The sequence below is a fragment of the Ambystoma mexicanum genome, chromosome 4p (genome assembly GCF_040938575.1).
Source record: "Ambystoma mexicanum isolate Mex_15411 chromosome 4p, UKY_AmexF1_1, whole genome shotgun sequence".
Classification (NCBI taxonomy): domain Eukaryota; kingdom Metazoa; phylum Chordata; class Amphibia; order Caudata; family Ambystomatidae; genus Ambystoma; species Ambystoma mexicanum.
The window spans coordinates 382479001-382498554 of record NC_090927.1 but is presented as its reverse complement, the minus strand read 5'-3'; the positions used below and the strand labels follow the sequence as shown (position 1 = coordinate 382498554).

Sequence of the window (19554 nt, the reverse complement as noted above, 5' to 3'; positions counted from 1 at the left end):
GCACTGGTTCTCAGACCATGGCCCTATCTACTTCTTCTTTCCACCAACCCCCGGATCATTAAGAAATTGAGTTTCTGTATCTGTGGTAAGTCAGAAGCAGGAGATGGACAAAGGAACCATGAACCTCACAAGTTTTTGTTTTTGTTTAAAAAAAAAAAACGGGAAAAAAAGACCCATTCTGTCCCTAAACTGGTGCTACTAATCCCTACTCTATACAAAAGAGAGGCAAAACAAATGCTTGTCAGGATGTAAAGGTGGCTAAACAGAAATGCAGTCCTCTTTACCGAATCCTATTCTAGCCTATTTTCTTTCCCTATTTCTTATGAAAACCTAAATCAACCAAGAAAAATCTTCAGCCACTGCCCGGACAAAGGGTGGCTGCAGGTTTCTGACCCCCACTCTTCTGTTTCTTTGCCATAGGTCCTTGCCTGTGAACAGTCCCAAGTGTGCAGTTCTTGTACTGCTGGAGTGCCATTCCGGGGCACCAGCCAGGTCTCTCGCTCTCTCTCGCTCTCTCGCACAAATCAGTCCCTTTCTCCCCACTCCAAGGCTCTTCTCCTTTTGATTCCCCACGCTGGGCCACTGCTCTTTCATTCTACCTACTCTGGGGTTTCTTGTTTGTTTCCCCATTCTGGGGCTTGTCTCACCCTCCCTTCCCACTCTGGGGTTTTGGGGTCTCTTCCCGCTTTGGGGCTTTTCTCACTTCCCTCCCCACTTAATTAGGACAATGTCAGTGCCTGGCCGTTTTCCCTGCAATAACACAAGTCTAACGCACAGGTGCATTAGAGGGGAGGGCCTCCAACTACCATTCACCTAGTTGGTAACTGGGGGTGCCGCCCACATCGTGAAGCGTTCGAGGAGGCACCCCTCAAGGGCATGCCCAAAGGGAAACAGGCAGACATCGTTGTGGCCCCAACTGGCCGCATTGGTCCAAGATCTTCATTGCCGTTCACTGCGGACTGCGGTCTAGTCACTTGCTGCCGGCCAGCTACGGCACCACCAGCAGCGGTCTTAGGGTGCCACCAGAACAGCCTTCGAACGGGAGTGGTCCCACCCACCAGCAGGAGAGGCTACATCAGGTCCCGCTCACCGGGCCACCTCATTAATGTAGGTGGCCAGCGCCATTGCTCCCACCCGCCGCAGCGGTATCATCCGTGACCTGCAGGGGCTCAGGGAGTCCAACTCCAGAGCGGAGGATCTTCGCTCCTTGTTCACCTCAGGTCATGGCCCTCGATGCCAACTGTCCCACCAAGCATGGCAGCAAGGGGAGGGCTCCATCCACCACCTTCCACAGTGTCTGGGTTGTGTAGTGGCTCCACAGTCCGTGCCTCTGCATCCCTCAGAGTGAGGAGACGCTCCACAGGGCCCCACTCACCAGGCCGCCTCAGGGATCTAGTCAGCAGCGCCATGGCCCTGACTAGATGTAGCAGCCCCCTCCACAGCCCATAGGAAGACAAAATCTAGTGCCCCTCACTAAGCCTCGGGAGTGAGAACCACCACTGGCCTCTTGGTCATGAGGCGACGCAGTTCTCAGCCTGCCAAACGTGTTGACGGTATGTGCCCAGGCAGGAATGCAGGGGGCAGACAACAGAACTGCGTGACCCCACTGGGTCTCGGGAGTGCATGCAAGAGCTCTGAGGTGATGCGTGGAGCCTAGAGCCCAGGATTACAGAAATGATTTCTTTTGTCAGAGCTTCGTGATCAAGTGGCCATCTTGGTTGCTGCTCAACAGCGCGCCCCTTTATTGTCTTTTCTGTGGGTTCAAAGCAAGCTAAAAGAATCCGATGTCATTAAGCATTGTGAATTCCTACACAATAATAAACCAGAGACCAGACCCGACCATCCCACTAGTCGTGTGTATAACCATTCAGCACTGCCCTCAAACCACCTAGATGCGGTCCTGAACTTGCCAGGCCTAAAAACCCAAGCTGCACCTCACTGATGATGCCCAGAGAGGCTAAAATATGTGTGTCCTATCATGTGGTCTTGTGGAGAAGGGATGTGACCTGGCAGTTAAGGCTGGACTTCCTCTTTTGTAGTGGGACCAATTTTGATTGGAAATTGTCTTTTCCCTTTCTGTGATCGCTTGGTAGGATTAATAATGATGACCTAAAGCGTTGCCCAGAGCAATCAGTTTCAGAATAATTCAAAGCATTCCAGCATCACCTCTTGTTTTGCCAGTTTCATCTTCTGACGGTAAGAGATATTCCGTTCAATTTTCCTTTCCGTGGTGTAACAGCCAAGAGTGAGCTATCGGGATTAGCATCATCTCTTCAAAATGGATTGTAGGTTTTTTACACTTCTGAGCTTCCATGTGCTACAGATTTCTAAGATTTCTTTTTAAGAGGACCAAACCAAGCAAAGCGACTTTACCGTGGAAGTGCTTTTACTAGTAAACATCTACAAAAGCACTACTTCAACTATGGGGTTATTGCTCCAGCACTTCACCTCAAGAGGTAATACTGTGAAATTGCCAGCCAGTTGAAAAAAGGTTGTAGAATCTCTTCAGTGTGTTAGGCTCCTGAAGTTAACTATGTTTTTGTAACAATACGCCAAAATGTCTTGTGCCTAAGGAATCATGGCATACAACCCACACACCAATCGACTCAAGTGGGAAGAGGCAAGAGGTTCCCTTCCCCTAGACTATATTGGGGTCCAGTATCTTATAGCAGAATGTGGCGTGTAGGTCCTCCGCTATCAAGCCGAGGGCAGACCGGACACATGGGAGTATCCACCTGTTGATGTTCTAGTCTGCCTAAAGGGTATAAAGCAGGCATAGTATGAATTAATATACCAAGGCAGCACCACCAGAACGTTGTTGATGGAGGTGCCTCTTGGAAGCTCCCCTTCAGGCCCGACACCCTCCGGAGTTGTTCATTCAGGGGAGATATGAGAGAGATACTTCAATACAAGTGGCTTTGCCATCTTACTATATAGCTTGTTTCTGTATTGTAAGAGTGTGTAGCGAAAATACCTCGGCGCCTGCAGCGCTTGAGGCTTCGGTTACCACACCAGTGTTTTGCTCACAGTTCAGTCACTCTTGTGTGTGGGTGTGTAGAGTAAGGAATTAAACTTGTTGGCCATATTTTTGGTTAAAGACTTTTATTGAAAATAAAAGGGGTGGGGAAAGGTGCTTTGGCCCTACCTAACCCAAAACTAAGGATCTGTCTGTGTCGGGATGTCAAAATCAAAACTGTCCTCGTGTCCAAAAGTTCTATTCTGACCCTCACACTATAAGTCAATCTAAAAGGTGAAAAAGGGATGATGTATTTTAACTTTTGATGCTTTTTGAAAAAGTGTTCATAAAGGAAGAATAAATAGTTCCAACAAAACAGTTCTCCAAGGCTAAAGAGTCCTTGTTGCAGAGTTGAGCTCCTTTCCCCTGGATTATTCTTGTAATACAAATAGTTATTTATACAACAGTTCCTTGTGTCTTTCTTGGCCCACAATAGCACTGTCGCATACAAAGCGGTTTAGCCTTATGATTCTGTTCCTCTCAGAATTCCTGGTTTTCTATTCTGCAAGGATTTTAATCGTTCTTGTCTAGGTCAACGCATGTCTAATATTCTTTCTTAATATTTCTTGTATCCACACACTTGCAATTGCCTTCTATCCTCTTCTGCCAGGGCTTCTTTCATTGATGCAATTGTAATTGCCTGGAATACTCTTTTGCCAGGACTTCTTGTATTCACCCGGTGCTTCTATCCACTTGCACAGTTGCACATTCACTTGGTTGGGTATTCTATCCTCTTGATATATTATTTGATTTGATGTCCCCATGTATTTACATTCCATGCATTTACATACTGATGAGGGCCTTGATTGCAATTCACGTCCTCTTTTTACAATCAGTCTGCTTTCTCTCTTTCTTCTGTTTTGTTTATTATCATTTGCATTTGGCGCGGTCGCCCAAATGCCCTGGTGTCCCCACTATCCTTGGGTTGACTCACCAGCTCTTGTTCGTGTTCTCGGGCTCGTTCACAGTAAACCGGCTAAGTTACACTGCCTGGTTTCCACTTGTGATTGCTTTCCCTTCGTTCTACCGTCTCCTGCGACTTTTCTTGAGCACGTCCGCTTTGCTTCTGACTCAGGTAAGCAAGGTGCTGTCTTCTGCGGTCGGCAAATGACCAGGAGTCTTTCGTTCACCTTCTCAGGGCGTGTCAAGTTTACTCAGCTCTTGCGCGGAGGTTTTGCGTACACCTGCCTCCCTGTTGGGTCTTTGTGCCTGGAAGATATACTAACACAGGCCTCCATGACCCGCTGGGGAAAGCGGGTTGGGGTCTGCTGGATTGGATAGGTAGGGGAATTTCAGAGCACCGGATTGAGGGGTAGGAAGAGGTAGTGGATAGGTTAGGGGGTTTTGGGAAAAGATGCAGCTTGTTACCTCTTTCTGGGGTTCCTGAGGTTGTAGATGCTCCGCCCACTCACTCTTAACACACATGCATTCATTGCCCCCAAACCCTACCTAATCTGGCCCGCAGGAGCTAAAAGAACCGCCTTGAAATGCTTTTGCACAATTCTCTTATGAACTTCTGGTGCATCAGTTGTACACATAATAACTTGCATGCAATGTGCTAATTAAAGAAAACCTATGCAACGTGCCGGTTGTTGGAGGAACTCGCAACCAGCACATAGTACTAGAAACAAGATGAGGGCACTTAGCCTTGTGTCGTGCAGCAGGGCACTCCTGTCATGAGCTGCTGTCCAAAGTTCTAATCCATGTCGAAACAGCGGAGCGCCGCTACAAAGAAACCAGACATATGTGAGATTACTTAGCAAAACGAATCTGCACATATACACGTGGCAATGACTGATCCGCTCCTTGGCGGGTTATTGCTAATAATGTCCTGCAATCAGTTTATGGTGCCGGTTCTTCGACACCCAATAATGCTCAGTAGCTGCCTTCAGCTGTGAGCTACTTCGCCCCTCAAGCGTCTTCCTGTCCTGTAATCTGTGGAAGAGCCGCGTAGTCTGAACGCTGCCTGCGTTCACTTAACGCCCCTGTTCACAATCTCTTAAAGAGGAGCTGTCTTGCCCGAACGTTCTATCAAAGGTTATGCCCGTAAAACACGCTGTAAGCAAAAGCATTTATCTGTTGGTATACCTGGGACCTGCAGTTGTCACAGGCGGGGAATGACCCCGCGGATGGCAGCCTGCAGGAGCCCTCTGAATACACGTCTTCACTCTCTCGTGTTCTCCAGCACAAGCTGCGTGGTCCGTGCACGTCGCGCGCATGCGCAATGCTTTGTGCGTTGTCCTGGAAGACCCAGTAGTTTCCTGGTATTCCTTAGGCTCAGGAGCGCATTTTTATAGCTCACCAATCTCCTGCCCTGCATGTAACACAAAGAAGTTTCTTGAAATAAAGATCTCATTCTTTTAGTCTTTGTTTTGCCACATACCTGTTTATCCCTGGAATTGTCTGTTTGGGTCTTGCTGCCACAGCCACAAGTGAGTTCCTGACAGTACTCCCCCCCCCCCCCCCTCCCAACTGGTCCTGGATTAGATGGGTAGTTTTCATGGAACATACAGAGAAGACGTGGGGCATGAATGTTCAAAGCTGGTTCCCAAGAACGTTCTTCAGGCCCATACCCCAACCAATCCAAATCCACCAGATAATACATTTGCCCTATTCGGTGATGTGAGTCTAGTATCGCTTTCACCTCAAACTCGGGAACCCCATCCACTAATATGGGTGGCGGTTTTTGTTGGCGTATGGCGGCTGGGGCAGGTTTGAGTAACACCACGTGGAACACTGGATGCATACGCATCTGAAGTGGGAGATGAGTGAGTATACTGCACCACACTCCTTTTAAGTGTTCTTTATGTTTCAAGGCAGCTGGTACAGTGTCTGTTTGCGTGCAGGACAAGCTGGAATCGCGGGTGATAACCATAGGTGCCATAAAAGGTGGTTACTTTAGTGGAAGAATGTAAAACATTGTTGTATGCCAGTTCGGCTAGCCAAATTGTATCTGCCCATGTGGATTCATTATTATATGTCATACAGTGTAAGTACTGGTCTAGGGGTTTGGTTCACTCACCGATTCACAAAAGGCCCGCCAGAAGCATGATGTAAATTGCGAACCCCGGTCTGATATGATGTGTTGGGGAATGCCGTGAAGGTGCACGATGTTCTGAAGGAAGAGATCCACCAATGCTTTGGCTGTTGGGATCTCTTTGCAAGGTATGAAATGCAATAATTTGGTCAGTGAATCAACTACTACGAGAATGGTGGTGAAACCATGACTTGCTGGTAAATCTACTATTAAATCTAAGGACACAGTATGCCAGGGCACCGGTGGTGTGGGAAGGGCTGTAGCATTCCGGCGGCTTATTTCTTAAACAACACTTGCATGTGAGGATATACTGAAGGATATCTTGTTTCATCTGAGGCCATCAAAAATGACGTCTCACCAGTTCACAGGTTTTAGCAACCCCAGGATGACCCACAAATGGTGAGTCATGACAGCACATTATGGCTTGTTCGCGGATGGCCGAGGTAGGGAGGTACAGCGCAGTGCCACGAAAAGGGAGTCTGTCCTTCACAGTTTGTTCCTTACTTGGTTCACTTCATCGGGCTAATTCTTGGGCGGTCATCGCTTTCCTAATATTGTCAAACATGTTGTCTACTGTGTTGCTGCCAATGAAGCACGTAGGTGGTACTATGGGTTTTGGTTCTTCCTCCTTGTTAGACTTGATGTTTGGCTCTGAATAGCGAGATAGTGTGTCGGCTTTTTTGTTCTCCGCTCCCAGACGGTAAGTCACTACGAAATCAAAATCAGATAAAATACATGGCCCATCGCAGCTGTCTGGGACTTAAGGCTTTAGCGGATTTCAAGAATCGTAAATTCTGATGATCCATCAGTATGGTTATACTATGCCGGGCACCCATCAGATAATGGCGCCACTCGCCAAACGCTGCCTTGATGGCCAGAAGCTCCCGATCAGCTATCAGGTAGTAAAGAGTGTGAGTAGTAATGCAACTGGATGCAGCTGCCCAGAGTCATCTCGCTGAGATAGAATTGCCCCAAGGGCATAGCTAGAGGCATCGGTTTCTACAATGTAAGAGCGAGTGGGGTCAGGGTGTAGTAACACAGGAGCCGTTATAAATGCGTTTTTCAAAGCCTGAAAGCCCGCTTCCGCTGCTGCGTCCCACTGGAATGTTACACCCTTTTTAAAAAGGCGAGTGATTGGTTGCACTGTCCTGGCAAACCCTTCTATGAAGCGCCGATAAAAGTTAGCAAAACCTAACGGTTTGTACGTCCTTTACTGATGTGGGCGATGGCCACTCTGTAATGGCTTGCACATTCATTGTGTCCATGGCCACCCTTTCTGGGGAAAGAATGAACCACAAAAACTCTACTGTGGTCTGGTGGAATTTGCACTTTTCGTGTTTGCCGTATAATTGGGGTTCCCTCAGGCGTTGCAAGACCGCTTTCACGTGTTCCTGATGTTCCTCCAGACTCCAAGAATAGATAAGAATTTCATCTATGTAGACAACAGCAAAAACGTCTAGTTAACCTCGTAAAACTTCATCCAGGAAGTGCTGGAAGGCGGCGGGTGCGTTAGAGTCCGAATGGCATTACCTGGTATTCATAAAGTCTGAATTTCGTCCTGAAAGTAGTTTTCCATTCGTCCCCTTTACGCACCCACACCAGATGGTATAGATTTTAGCATCCCGTACCTGATCCAATAGGGTGGGGATTAAGGGTAGAGGATATCGGTTTTTAACTGTTTTGCGGTTGATTGCTCGGTAATCAAAACAGGTTCTCAAGTCCCCTGTCTTCTTTGGGGACGATGAACAACGGCAATGACACCGGTGAGGTGAAATGACGTATAAATCCGTTAGCTAAATTTGTCTCGATATATTCCAGCAATTGTTCGTTCTCCGTAGCTCCAACTGCATGGCAAAACGGCTCTTGGTTCCAAGTCGATTCTGCAATCGAACGTCCTGTGTGGTGGTAAAGTTTCAGCAGCAGCTTTACTGAAAACTAATCTTGGTAATCAGCTGACAGGACCTTCTCCGCACTCCCTACTACGTGTTCGTGCCTTTGTGTTGTCTGTACTTCAAGGCTCCTGTTAGAGACAAGATGTCAACGTTCTGAGCAATGCCTAGAAGAAAAAAACGCAGCGAAGCCTGGGTCCAGTCCACCTCGGTTTTATGAACACCTAGCCAGGGTAGCCCTAAGATCACTCCAAACGCTGCAATAATGTTGAATCTGATGTCCTCATGATGATGTGGGTCGCACTCAAGATGCACACACCGGTTTGTTTTGTGATCTGCCCTGAGATCAATGGTGACCCATCCACAGATCTTACATCTTCATTCTCCAACATTGGGGTCTGGCATGGATTCACATGCTCATGAATATTCCCCGTCAGGCTGGGAATCCTCGGTAAAGAAAAAATCAGTTTCAGTTTCGTTTCTGAACTGTCTTTCTACTAGTAACCAATCGCTGGTCTCTGGGTCATACTGCCCCCAGCCAATGACTGCCCTCTACCCAAGCCCCCTCCTCTGGCAGCCATCTTCAGATTTTACCACACGTTCAAGTGTTGGGAGTCCTCGTGCTATAGCTCTCGCGCTTTTACTGAGTTTTGCGATTTTCAAAGAGTTTACTTGTATTTTTTTTGTTCAATCGAGCCTCGGGCTCCACCGATTCTACTTCTGATCAACGGGGACCCGTTTTGGAATTTTCTATGCCCCTCAAGGGTGAATTTTCATCGAGTTTTCGCTTCTTGGAGGATTCCAGAAGATCTTGGAGGCCTACCCCGCGTGGACATGGCCTAGGACAAAGGAACCACGACACCTGGATCCAAGCTGTTCACGAGCTGCCCTGGATGCGGATTACAGAATGTCTTCAAGGAAGATGAGCACTCTTGGTGCCTCTACTGCCTTCACGACGACAAATCACACGTGGAGAAGGACTGTGCGTTTTGTAAGAACATGTCCGAGTGGACAATGAGGGATCATTGTACCCGACTCATCAACTGGCTGGAGGGGAAAAGCCCAGCAGCAGGTGAGAAGAAGAGGAAATCCGAGCGGTCTTCTAAGACGTCTCCGGCGACGAGGGCCCAACAAAAGGCAAAGCACCGCGAGTCCGCGGGCACTAGGAGTGCCGATGGTTCGGGCTCCTTGGCTGCCAGGCAGGGTGCGATGTCACCGACGCCATCAACCACGAGCCAACGCTCTGGCTCGGTGAAGAGGAATTCGGAGAACCCGGGTAAGCTTCGGGAGAAGCCCCGGTCGATCCCGACGGCGGCAGCGGAGGGGAGCGAGGCAGAGACCCCCCCCCCCCCCAAGGTGAAGGCCTCAGACGCGCCCAAAGTCACGAAGGCCCTGATTCACCCAGCTAAGGCCTTGATCGAAGGCGTTGGAGGCTACCCCAGTGGAGATGACTTCCGGGCCTAGAGTTTCCCTGCCACCCCGGAGGGAATCCTCTTTTCAGCCTATCAATAAGACCCCAGTGAAACACCGGGTGGAGGAAGAGGGGGGGCACGGTAGCCATAAAGGACACAGATACAACCTCTGAAGATGAGCTGGCTAGCATCGCAAATATCCTGGACAAGAGGTTCAAGGAATTCCGGTCTTACGGGAGGGATGCCGACGAGGCGGACGTAGAAAGCGACGGTGGAGCCGACGAGGAGCCGTGGACTGTGGAGGAGACGGAGGACCCTACTCCCCAGCCGTCGCTCCCGTCGCAACCGGTGCCTATGCCACAGGACAACTCGGGAGCAATCTTGATGGCTATCCAGGCCCTGTGTACGGAGATCAGGACAAGGTTGCCCTTAACCCCAGCGGACGATCCAGCGGCGCCTGGACCGTCGAGAATCCCACCGAACAAGCGGAGGCAAATCCATCCTTCACCTCCTTCACCTCCACCAAGGGATGAGACGGGAACGGAGATGGCGACGACGGGTCGGATGACGACGGGACGGATCTCCCATCACCTCCTGCCCGGGCCTCCCCTCCCCACGAAATTGGCTCTTTCCACGCCATTATCGCCAGGGCTTCGGAGCTCTTCCAACTTTGTCCTGAAGAACTGAAGGAGGGTTTCCTCGATCAGCGACGGGAGGCCAAAAGGAAGATGGTCCTCTCAGTACCGTTACTAGACGACATCTGGGACGAAGGACTGTCACTACTCAAGAACTCGTCCATGGCTCCTGCGAAGAGGGACCGGTATGAGAAGTAGTACCGGGTCCCAGATTCCGCCCGATATGCCTCAGAGCTCAGCCGTCCCCGGATTCGGTGATCTCCGCAGCGGCCAAGAAGAAATCGGCAGGGGCGACGGGGATCAACTTTCACTTCCCCATCGGACAGCGAGGGGAAGAAGCTGGATGCCATGGGGCGACGAGTCATCTGTCGGCGGCGACGAGCATCAAAGCGGCCAATGCCCTTGCGATAGTGGCGCGCTGAGACAGGGAGCTATGGTTCAAGATCGCTCCCCTCCTGGATCTCCTCCCAGACGACAAGAGGGCGGAAGCCCTTGAAATCCTGCAGGAAGGCAAGGTGGCTTCGGCCCACGCCATCACGGTGGCCACGGACATCGCTGACACCTTCTTTCGCCAGATGGGCAACAGCGTTTGCCTTTGCCGGCGTGGTTGGCTTAAGGCCACCGATTTCCATCAGGACGTGCAGACCAGGGTACTGGACATGCCTTTTGACGGGAACAACCTGTTCGGCAAGGCAGTGGACGAGTCACTGCAGGCCATCAAGGCGGACACCGAGACGGCCGAGACCTTGGGTTCTCTCCACCAACGACGGCCGCCCTTTCGGACCTCCGGAGGCAAGACTCAAGGTGCCTCCAAAGGATTTGGTGGCGGTTCCTCGTCGTACCGCCAAGCGGCCCGTTCATCGTCGCAGGAGGCGTAGACAGGCCACAGCAAGGCCGGAGGACGTCGTTGTCGCCAAGGCGCCAAGGCCTCGGCGAAGCAGGATTGAACTGGCCGTGGCATCGGGCCCCCACCGAAGCACCCCGGTGGGAGGCCGGCTGGCGAAATTCATCAGCGTGTGGGAGTCCATCTCCACTGACCGTTGGGTGCTGGACACGCTGGCCCACGAGCACACTCTGGAATTCCAAAGAAAGTGTCCCCGTCTACCACCTGTGGCCAGGAAGGAAAACCACATCCCACAGCTAGTTCTGGAGGTACGAGCAATGCTGAAAAAGGGCACGATGGTACCCGTCCCGATGAGGCTCTGGGGCTCCGGAGTGTACTCGCGGTACTTCCTCGTCCGAAAGAAGACTGGTGGTTGGCGACCCATCCTGGACCTTCGTCGTCTAAACAAATAACTTCAAGTCCCAGAAATTCCGGATGGTCGCCCTCTAGCACGTGCTGGGACAGCTGGAGGAAGGCGACTTCCTATCGTCGCTGGACTTGGAGAATGCCTACTTCCACATGCCCATTCTCAAAGGACATTGAAAGTTCCTACGATTCGTGGTCCAAGGGCGACACTATCAGTTCAATGCCCTTCCCTTCGGATTGAAGTCGGCGCTCAGGGTCTTCACCAAGTGCCTGGCACCAGTGGCGGCGTGGCTGCGCCTGCAGGGGATCCACGTTTACCCCTACCTGGACGATTGGCTCATCTGAGCAAAGTCAAGGGAACTCGCCGTCGATCACACACCGAAGACGGTCCAACTGCTCACGGATCTGGGATTCTCGATCAACTTCGTGAAATCACACTTGGTACTGTCGCAAGACGCCCTGTTCCTGGGAGCCAGCCTCGACACAGTGGCGCGATTGGGTTCGCCGTCAGAGGAAAGGACGAAGGCCATCCTGGGCAAGATAGAACGGCTGTTGACCATGGACGTGGCCAGGGTGAGGTCCATCAAGTCCCTACTCGTCATGATGTCCTTGTGCATCTACCTCGTGTGCCTATGCAGGTTGCGGGATGTGACCACTGCAGGTGTTCCTCGACGCCCGTTGGATGCAAGCGGCCGGCAACTTCAAAGACAGGATCTCACTCAACAAGACTTTCCATCAAGCAATCCGGTGGTGGGGCACCCGCACGCATCTAGGCATCTAGCGGTGGGCATGGACTTCCAGACCCCGGCACATCAGGAAACGGTGACGACGGACGCCTCCCTGGAAGGATGGGGAGCGCACACCGGAGATCTCCACACAAGAGGCCTTTGGCTTCCGGAGGAGAGGTCACTACACATCAACGTCCTGGAGCTCCGAGCTGTGTTCTGGGCCCTCAGGTCGTTCCTTCCATCGCTCAAGGGCAAGGTGGTAAGGGTCTTCACCGACAACACCACCACGATGTTCTACATCAGGAAGCAAGGGTGCACCAGATCCTCAGCCCTATCCAAGGAAGCGCAGGATCTGTGGCACTGGGCCATTGCCCAAGGGATGTTCCTGGTGCCCTTTCATCTCGCAGGAATAAAGAACACCATTGCCGACTCACTCAGCAGGGAGCTGCGCTCGTGCCACGAGTGGGAACTTCAGCAGGATCAAGTGGATCTCCTATTCTGACAATGGGGCAATCCCCAGATCGACCTATTCGCGACGGCGACGAACACCAAGTGCCGGAGGTGCGCCAGCAGGTTGCCCCAGCCGGGGAGCATGGGCGATGCCTTCTCATTCCCCTGGGACAGCCTGTTCCTGAATGCGTTACCCCCGCTGCCGTTGCTCCTGCGACTCATCAGTGCAGGATGAGCCTTGTCGCACCGGCGTGACTGAGGCAGATCTGGTTCTCGGACTTCTGGACATGTCAGCGTCCCCCCCCCCCCCCCCCGGTCAAACTACCGACGGACGTGGATCTTCACGCCAGGGAAGGAGGCGCCATCTTCCATCACAACCCAGGATTACTGAACCTGCAGGCCTGGCTCCTGCAGCACTAGAGTTCAGAGGATACGATATCCCGGCAGACTGCAAAGAGGTGCTTGCAAAGGCCAGCATCCTCGACTCTCAAGTGCTATGGACACAAATGGAAGAGGTTCTCTGTCTGGTGCCGTGTATGGCCCCGGCGTGGGAGCTCAACGTGGTGCTGACCAGGCTCATGGGGCCGCCCTTCGAACCTCTGCATTCGGCACCATTGAAGTTCCTGTCGTGGAAGACAGCATTTCTTGTGGCCATCACCTCCGCACGACGAGTGGGAGAGATCAAGGCCCTCTCCTGTAAACCTCCATACCTGACATTCCACAAGACGAGGGTAGTGCTGAGGACGCACCCCTCCTTCATGGCCAAGGTGCCGTCGGACTTCCATCTCAATGAGCCCTTGGTGTTACCTGTTTTCTTCCCGTCGCCTTCGTCGCCGGCTGAGAGGAATTTGCACTCGCTGGATGTGGCTAGAGCGCTGAAGTTCTACGTGGACCGCACAAAGAGTGTTCGGTAGACATCACAGCTGTTTGTAAACTTTGGACCTGTGAACCAAGGGGAGGGCCCTCTCGAAGGCTTCCATTTCCAGATGGCTCTCTGGCTGCAGCATGCAATGTCACTGGTTGGCAAACCAACTGTTGCCCGGTCGTCCGAGAGCCCATTCAACCAGAGCGACCGCTGTTACCACAGCGTTCTTGTCTGGTTTGCCCCTGCTGGACATCTGCAGGGCTGCAACGTGGAGGTCGACGCACACCTTCACGAGATTCTACTACGTCGACCGGGATTCCAGGGAGGAGTCCAGAGTCGGCCAGGCAGTGCTGCGCAACCTGTTCGCTTGAAGGTGAGCCTGGTGAGGAGGTAAGAGATGCTTAATGTTGAGCCTTGCCACCTCCCGTGGTTGTACATGTGTGTACTGCTATGTATTCTTGTATTCATGAGCATGTGAATCCATGTCAGACCCCATGCTGGAGAAGGAACAAGTTACTTGTCAGGATTCCATGGTATATTTCTAGAGTTTCAAAGGTTCACAACCTTAAAAGACACACTGTTATCATTCCAAGATAATTCTCATAGTCATCAATTACTTACACACTTAATTTAGAAATCATCATTTAGCAATAAGACCTTTGGATGTAATTCTATTTAGAAGTGTGATGTTCAAGTTTTATTATAAAAGAATTGTACAAAAAATTCCTTAATAAGATTTCAGGAATCACTTCTTTCCCCAAGGCAAGATGGAGGGTTAGTACTGCAGCAGTGATTGGAGGAAACCATTGATGAGGTAGTTTGGAATGTTGAACAGAGTTCTAAACTGCCTTTCATTTTAGTTGCCTTTGTGGCATGTTGCAGTCTCTTTAGCTCTGAGAGAAGTTTTAAGAAAAATCTATAGTTTATTTAATTTAGAGGAGTTATGAATTCCTGACTTCAGTAAAGAAAGACTATATTCAAGAATTCTTAGAAGATAAGAAGTTACAGAAGAAGTAAGCGAAGTTATTCAAATATTGAAGCATGGGTCTGACATGGATTCACATGCAAACCCTCCCTCCTACCCCTCTGGGGCTCTTCCCTTGGTCCTACTGCCACTTTACATGCTACCAAATCTGAAGATGGCTGCCAGAGGAGGGGTTTAGGTAGAGGGCAGTCATTGGCTGGGGGCAGTCTGACCAAGAGACCAGTGATTGGTCACTAGTAGAAAGATAGTTCAGAAACGAAACTGAAACAGATTTTTTCTTTACCGAGGAGTCCCAGCCTGATGACGGGGAATATTCATGAGCATGTGAATCCATGCCAGACCCATGCAGGAGAACAACAGTTACAGGTAAGTGACTTATTCCTTTACTTTCTTTATCCTCACGGGGTAATCCCAACTGAGATACTAACCCTCTGTCGATATAATTCCCAGTGGCCCCCGAATCTACCATCAAAGACACAGACACCCGCTGGTCTTGCCAACTGATGAAGCCTGAAACTGTTACATGCGCCACCCGCTCCTGTAAAGTGTTTGCCAAATACGTTGGGTGTCTTCTGGTTGCTCGCCCGGGCCACCCTTACTGGCGAGCTTTCGCGCTTCCCGGCTTTTCCCCTTTAGGCTTTACTGGATACTCTTGAATGAAATGTCCACCTTTTTCACAATAGAGGCATAACGTCTCTCGTTGCTTCTTATCCTTCTCTTTTGTCAGGGGCACACAGACGGTCACTATCTGCATAGGTTCTTCTGATGGTTTCTCGTTCTTGCTGGATTTCTGTTGCTGCTGATCTAACTGAACCATCGGCCTTGGGTCCCACTTTCGGCGGTCTTGTCGCTTGTCGCTCTGCATCCGATCCAATCTTAATGCTAAGTCTATCATGGACGAGCAAGTGCTAGGTTGTGGGTCTACCTCCGCTATAAGGTCCTTCATCTCATCTCTTAAACCCTGATAGAATAGGGCCAAGCGTTTCTCCTGCGGCCAGTCCGTCTCGACCGCTAGCCTCCTTGGCCTAAAGTGAGCAGTTCCCTGTCTTTTATCAATGTTGCTGCTCTACGGTTGAAGATCTTGCCAAACTCTTCTAGGAATGTATCCCAGCTGTACAGGAGTGCATCGTTTTTCGCCACCAGAGGCGTGGCCCAAGACGCTGCATCTCCACACAGATAAGAGATCAAAAAGGCGGTGCGTGCTTGGGCTGTATGAAATACCTGTGGTTTTGTTATAAAATGCCGCTGACACTGCATCACGAACTGGTTATACTTTTGTGGGTCCCCATGGTATCTTTAAGGCGGCGCTAATGGATGTGGGGTGTCTGTGGAAACCTGAACCTGTACGGGCGTGGATGGTACATGGTCTCTGGGCAAAGGGGTAGCCTGAGAGGTAGTCTGTACAGTTAGTGTGTGCACCTGACCTGCCAAACTGACATAATCTTGCCTTGTTGCTTGTAACTCTGTTTTGAGTTCCTGTAATGCTGCCAATATATCCTCCATGGTGTCGTGCTACCCTGGCACCTGACAATACTTGGGCTTGTGCTTCTGTCAGGTTTACTCAGATCTTGTGCGGAGGTAGCACGTACACCTGCCTCCTCGTTGGGTCTTGGTGCCTGGAAGATATACTAACACAGGCCTTCGTGACCTGCTGGGGAAAGAGGGTTAGGGTCCGCTGGATTGGATAGGTAGGGGAATTTAGGAACATCGGATTGAGGGGTAGGAAGAGGTAGTGGATAGGTTAGGGGGTTTTGGGAAAAGATGCAGCTTGTTACCCCATTCTGGGGTTCCTGAGGTTGTAGATGCTCCGCCCACTCACTCTAACACACATGCATTCATTGCCCCCAAACCCTACCTAGTCTGTCCTCCAGGAGCTAAAAGAACTGCCTTGAAATGCTTTTGCACAATTCTCTTATGCACTTCTGGTGCATCAGTTGTACACATAATAACTTGCATGCAATGTGCTAATTAAAGAAAACCGGTAGTTGGAGGAACTCACAACCAGCACACAGTACTACAGTACTAGAAACAAGATGAGGGCACTTATCTTTGTGTAGTGCAGCAGGGCACTCCTGTCATGGGCTGCTGTCCAAAGTTCTAATCCGTGTTGAATAGGCGGAGCGCCGCTACAAAGAAACCAAAGACATGTGTGAGATTACTTTGCAAAACAAATCCGCACATATACACGTGGCAATGACTGATCCGCTCTCCGGCGGGTTATTACTTATAACATGCTACAATCAGTTTATGGTGCCGGTTCTCCGACACCCAACAATGCTCAGTAGCTGCCTTCAGATGTGAGCTATTTCGCCCCTCAAGCGTCTTCCTGTCCTGTAATCTGTGGAAGAGCCGCGTAGTCTGAATGCTGCCTGCGTTCACTTAAACACCCCCGTTCACAATTACTTAAAGAGGAGCTGTCTTGTCCGAACGCTACGTGCACGAGCTTTCTATCAAAGGTAATGCCCGTAAAACATGCTGTAAGCGAAGCATTACATGCTGTTGGTATACGCAGGGCCTGCAGTTGTCACAGGCGAGGAATGGTCCGGCGGATGGCGGGCTGCAGGAGCTCTCTGAATACACATCCTCACTCTCTCGTGTTCTTCAGCACAAGCGGCGTAGTCTGTGCACGTCACGCGCATGCGCAATGCTTTGGGCGTTGTCCTGGAGGACCCAGAGAGCTTGTGTCCACGCGAGCCTTCTGGGTAATGTAGTTTCCAGGTCTTCCTTAGGCTCAGGAGCGTTTTTAGAGCTCGCCAAGCTCCTGCACTGCATGTACCGCAAAGTAGTTTCTTGAAATAAAGATGTCTCATTCTTTTAGTCTTTGTTTTGTCACATAATTTTTTATCGCTGGAATTGTCTGTTTGGATGCTGCTGCTCACCCCAGCCACAAGTGAGTTCCTGACATGGCGTTTCTGCAGTGAGTCCCGTTCTCGCAAACGTGTCCCTTCTTCCTGGATGGTGAGCTGCATGGCTCCACTGCACGTGTCTGTGCCTTTCACCTCTACGAGAGGCATGAGGACCTGAAATGTTCACTCTCCAACAGGAGTCTCTATCAATTTGCTTCTGACCTTAACATTTCTCGGGCACAGGTATTTTCGGCAAACAACTACAATGCTCGCTGGGCTTATGGCTTCTTCTGTTCTGCACTGCTCTTTTCCTCTTTCTCGTCACAGTATTCGGGTGATTCTGGGAAAATAATTCCATTGTTGATAGTTGGTTTAGAAATCTTGAATAGCCACATTCAACAGTTCTACATGGTAAATCAGTTTTGGATGATGGATAAACGGAACTGGAGAAGGCGGTCTTGTAATTTCCACACAGTGGACCAAAGATGGAAAGTTTGGTTTCTGTGATTTGGGGAAGGTTTCCCCTATTCTACCTAGGGGGAGGTGTTGCTGTATGACAATAGGCCACGAGGGTATTGGGTATTAGAGGATTATCTTCAAGGGCAAAGGGGGGATACCATGTCTCATCCAATGCAGCCATAGCATCTCCTCCCATGTGATCCTCACTCATATAGCCATCCCCAGAGTCCGGATCAGGTAGCGGCTGCCGTCCCCTGGCAAGATGGGAGGAGGTCACCGCCAGGAGATCAGTGATCACTCCATTGGATTCATCACATGGGGCACACTCCACTGTGTGACCCCAGGTTGGGCTCTCCTGTGCTTCAGCTTGCTCCCCCACCTGGGCATCATGTTAGCACTCTTCGCTGCTATTGAAGATTCATCCTCCCCCATGTGCGGGTTGCCAGCTTCTTTACATTTAAGGGTAGCCAGTGCTCACACTCTAGGCTTCTTTTTGGGATACTGCTGGGTATGTCCCCCTTTCACATTTCATTCTATCCGGGGAACTGACATTCCCCTACACCCTATGCACAAAGCAAAACATGACTGGTTACCTCTTGTAAGAAATACAGGGTAGATGCAAACATAGGAAAACATTGGTCCAATATACGCTACACCTGGTCCAAAGGATACTGATGTAAAACCACAGTATTAGAGACACAGATGCCCCTTCTCATCCCTCCCATTTCCCCCATATCTTCTGTGTTTTGTCGGCTGTGCAGCCCCATGCATTGTACGCTCCCTTTTCCAGGGATATGCATGTCAACCGCAGAGATCCACTTACGCAATCGGGGGCGCTCTACAGTCCCCCATTTAGCTGCAATAATACATTTGATCACACCTATTGCAGTGGATAGTGAGACTTTGGCATCATGGAAGGAGACGCAGACAACAGATTCAATGTAACAAAAATACCTTTATTAACTTAAATGTCAGGATGGTGTAAGTCTTAACTTGCCCTATGGGATTCCCCTACCTAAAGGAACGGAGGATAGTCTGCGTCAGTGAGTTCAACTTAAAAGTCTAAAACCTATGCTTGCCCTCACAACTAACATCCAAACAATGTGTAGGGATGTGAACCATAAATTAAACAGTGTTCCGAAAGTAAAGTTCTGAACTATTTCCAGCTCATGCTTATTCTTTAACTTCTCCTCAAATATCAACAAGTTCACCCCAATGTTCAAGTTCTCTTCTCTTAGATTTAAGGTAGTAGCTCCACTTCTTTTTGAATGTCAGGATTCCTTCCCCAAGTTCAATTTAAGTTTCATGGTAGCAAGTTTTGGGGTTCCCTTCCCTAAGTTCAATATCAAGGTTGTCACAAAAGGAAGTATATTTAGGCTTCGTTGTTAAGCTAAGTTCCAACAATTCTTCAAAAATCCGGCTTCCCTTCGCCAAGCTTTATATGCACCAATAGTAGTTTTCCTTTTGACACAATAGTAGGTTTCTTTTTTTCAATATAGGGGTTCTCTGATCTTGGCGCAGTTGTTGGACCAAACGATCCAGCCATCACAGGTCGCTCAACCAGGAAACTTTAGTTTTCCTTTTAGCAGTTGGATATTCAACAATAGTTTCTCAAAGGCAACTCCAAAAACAAAGTTTCTCAGACTTTACTTCAACTCTGCAGTGATGGTTCTTAATTCATTTGTTTCCCATTTTCTTTCAATGCGTGATTCAACATTAGCAGGTTTGCTATTTGCATTCAGGTCATTATTCAATATTAGCACTTTTCCTGTTTTCATTCAATTTGTTAATCCATATTAGAAGATGTGCTTCTGTCATTCAGTTTGTCATTCAATATTGGCAGATTTGCTGCTTTCATTCAGTGCTTTATTCAGTATTAGCAGTTTTACTGTCTCTCGTGCCACTTGCTTTTCGGTTATTCGGATAACTTCACAGTTCCATTGGTAACTGAAGTATTTACTCCCTCTGTGCTGTTTGAGACTT

The 19554-nt window shown here is 49.8% G+C and overlaps 1 protein-coding gene across 1 annotated transcript in view; it reads left to right on the top strand.

Annotated features, from left to right (window-relative positions):
* Nucleotides 1-19554, top strand: part of GEN1 (GEN1 Holliday junction 5' flap endonuclease) — a 742451-nt gene that overhangs the window by 127823 nt on the left and 595074 nt on the right. The gene's annotated exons all lie outside the window — the stretch shown is intronic.